Here is a 3770-nt window from a genome sequence, read left to right as displayed (position 1 = left end):
AGCACTTTGTTTTGGTTTTCGGTGAGGTCGTGTTTGTGCAATGCGGGGCCTCGGTCAATAGGTCAATTTATGATTAGGTCGAAAGAGTGGTCTAAAACTCCTTTACGAAATCATACACGCAACAAAAAGTACAGTGAAAATTATTATTGCTGTGTGCGATTTGCTTGTCTCGCGCAGAGAGGTGGCAACAGCCAGTGGAGCAAACAATGGGGGTTGGGGGGTTTGTTGGTGGTCAACCCTCTCTTCTTCTTTCTGGCGTAACGTCCCAACTGGGACAAAGCCTGCTTCACAGATTAGTGTTCTTATGAGCACTTCCGCAGTTATTAACTGAGAGCTTTCTTTGCCAATGAGCCATTTTACGAAGCTGGTCAAATGACAGGAGAGCTGGGAGAATTCAATCATCGTCACCAGTTTTCGCGATGATGATGGTTGATGACTGTGCGCATTTCTAGCGTAGCTTTTCATCCAGGTGAAAACATAAATGCAGAAAAATTATCTAAATATTTCTGATCACAAAAGTGCCTTTTTATGTGCAATATGGGTAATAAAGAGGTAGCTGCTACAATAACTAGGTGTAATTTTGCAGTAACGAACATTTTTGGATCTCTTTTTTGTCATTTTCTCCATGTTCCTGTTTGGTAAAATGAGGCGTTGTTAAAAATCACGCTGGATTTAATCCCAGGTCTCCTGTCAATTGATGCCGTTACGGCGATCAGCTGTTCCGAAACGTCTCGTAAAATGGCTAATTGACCATTTTTGCATTTGTATATTGCGCAGTTCCCACCTTATTGGACCCCGCACTTCAGAAGTGCGGGTGGGTTCATAAGTGCGAAAACGTCAAACCCTTTGTTTTCGCCGTTGGCGGGCAAGAAAAGGCAGTGAATCGGTAACGCGCCAATGAAAATTGTTTTCGTTTTAGCAAAAGCATGTGCTCACAGCAGGGTTACTAGTTTGTTTGTTTTATTTGTTTCACGAAAACTTGCTTGTAAAACATTTGTAAAAATATGTCAGCCACTTGAAATAGGCTTGTTCGATTATTATTAATTGTGGCAATGATGCACTGCCCATAAAGGCATTACTGTCCCATATTGAATTAGTAGGCATTGAGAAAACAGCGCTCAAAGTTTGAAGTTTGCATTTTCATACAAATGTTTATAATTTTCTGGTAAATTTTTGAATGCAATAGTCATTTAGCTCCACAACACAGAACATATATTTTGCTAATAGTGATCAGTAAAAAATATAAAGTTGAACATAATTCCAGTTTTGCAGATGTTATTTGAGTTCAAAGTTCATATAGAGACTGTTATGCCTTTATTTTTCAATATGGGACTGCACCAACTTCATATTTTTCCACAACATTTTCAAACAAAGTGTATAAATTTCCATATGCATAGTGAAGTGTACATAAAAACATGAATGTTGCGATAAAAAAAGGTGTTGGTTCGAAAATCAATATTGGACAGTTATGCTTTTATGGGCAGTGCAGTCAAGTGCAAATCTGCATTTGGATAGAAAAACCAGTGTAATTTGTCGCGTAAATGTACATTTGAAGAACTTTGGGTATGGATCAGGGGGTGGGAAACTCGGCTCACTGTGCCCGGCACAATTTTCTGCACAGTTTGGCACATCTGGGCACCCTTCTCATCAACATTTTTTTTTCTTTTTTTTTCTGATTGGATTTGACAATAGGGTCCTAAAGCCCTGTCCCAATTTTGGTGCCAAACGCTCAAGTTTAGGTCAAAAACATATGTTTACTCAATTTTATAATGTTTTCCGATGGTTTGGGTTCATTCATTTATTTCATAACGCTGAAAATGGCAATTTTTGACACCCACCCACCCCCTCGTAACGCTTTTTGTATGAATATTCTACAAATTTTGTATGAGCCGTAACACCAGCAGAATACCCTCCCACCCCTTCAGCGTTATGAAATTTGTGAACAAGCCCTTTAAGTCCAAAAAACATTTTTTTAAGTTTTTTTAAAATAATAAATAATAAAATAACACCCCTTGGTTTAAACTCAAATTTTGGGTGTATTTTGTTTTCCGTGTCCCTTCCAAAATGTCAGAAAGGAACAACCCCGGTGTTAAAAAGTTGAACCCCTGTGGCATTTTTGTCGACTAAGCGAACGTCAAACATGATCTCAAATGTCAAGGTTCATTTATGGATCCAATTTTTGAATTAATGTTTTAATAGGGTTCATTCACAAATTTCATAACGCCGAAAATGGCCATTTTTGATACCCACCCACCCCCTCATAACGCTTTTTGTATGAACATCTCACAAATTTTGTATGAGCTGTAACATCTTAAGGACACCCACCCACCCCCTTCAGCGTTATGAAATTTGTGAATAAGCCCATATGATATATCCGTTATTTGAGCGGGATCGATTCTCAACAATGTTCTTAACTTCCGCAAATGCTACTTATCTCCCAGGAGGAGCTTCAGCTCAATCGCTCTCTTGATCACCAGCTTTGCCTTGTGATTCCTCGGATAGGTATCAGATGCAGATAACTATTTTACGCACTCCACCGTCATCTATCAAATCCGTAGTATACCCAGGATACCTGTTGTTCTGGTGGGGATTCAAATTTCTGCTTTTTTCAGCCACTGGACTGAAAAATTGTATGAATGTGAATCGATGAATTTATGATCGTTGAAAATGACTTAAATATATGAATGCTAATGAATCCAATCTTGCTTTCAAGTTTTTAGGGCTCATACCTAAATTTCATAACCCTAAAGGGAGTTGGTCGGTGCCCTTGATGTTACAGTTCACATATTTTTTTAAAAATATTTATACGAATGCGTTACGAGGAAGTGACAAAATTGGCGTAATAAAATTTGTGAATAAATCCTTAGTAAAAGTCATATTGCATATATAACAACAAATTTATTGTTAGGTACCTAAAACAATCAAAAATTTCAACGGTAAATTGAAGAATACAAATATAGAACGTTTAAAGCAAGCCACTTCTCCATCACCATGTAATGTGTAGCAAGTATTTGGCATGCAAATTGATAATCGTGCCCACAATGATCCACACTTAGCTCCAGAAATCACCTCCGCTGAGAAGCATCAGCAGCGGCACGCCACGGTCGCGAACCATTTCGTCTCACTTGATCACTCCCTGGCTGATGATATCCAGTAACCTCATCAGGTCATTCTTCAGCATCGGTACCGGCGGTATTATCAAGTTCGAACAGGGGCAGATGGGTTCTCAATAAAGTTCCAGATCAGATCCCTTGAATATCCATTACTCTGGTGGGCATCCAAATGAGATAATAATCCACCTCGATTCCTCTGCCATCGGACTGCAACGTTGTATTAATTAGGTATTAATGTGTTGTTTGAGACAGAATTATACTCAACCTTACCAAGAAATTTAATTAGCGGCTTCCGTCGTGTGAAAACTTTAGCTCTCAATCTGTTCAGACTGCAGTAGGTGATCTCGAAGTTTTCAAAAATAAACAAAAACAATCTGTCATGAAACCATCACAGTTGCCAGTTTTTGCAGTGCAACCAGACAAAGGTGACATACTTATTCGATAGCCCACTCTCGCACAGTCGGCACATTTCGGCACAATTTCAAGTGAGCCGAGTTTCCCACCCCCTGATTAAAGTGCAAGTCAATCAGTTTAAAAGCAGTTTTTATAGCAACAAGACGTATTATATCAATCTTTTATCATAGCCGTCACAAACAAGTGTCATTCAGCCACCACTTGCAGTTTAAATGAGGTATTCTATGCTGCAACAAAGTTGGT

This window comes from Aedes aegypti, chromosome 2, assembly GCF_002204515.2.
Source record: "Aedes aegypti strain LVP_AGWG chromosome 2, AaegL5.0 Primary Assembly, whole genome shotgun sequence".
Lineage (NCBI taxonomy): Eukaryota > Metazoa > Arthropoda > Insecta > Diptera > Culicidae > Aedes > Aedes aegypti.
This window is presented reverse-complemented; position numbering follows the sequence as displayed.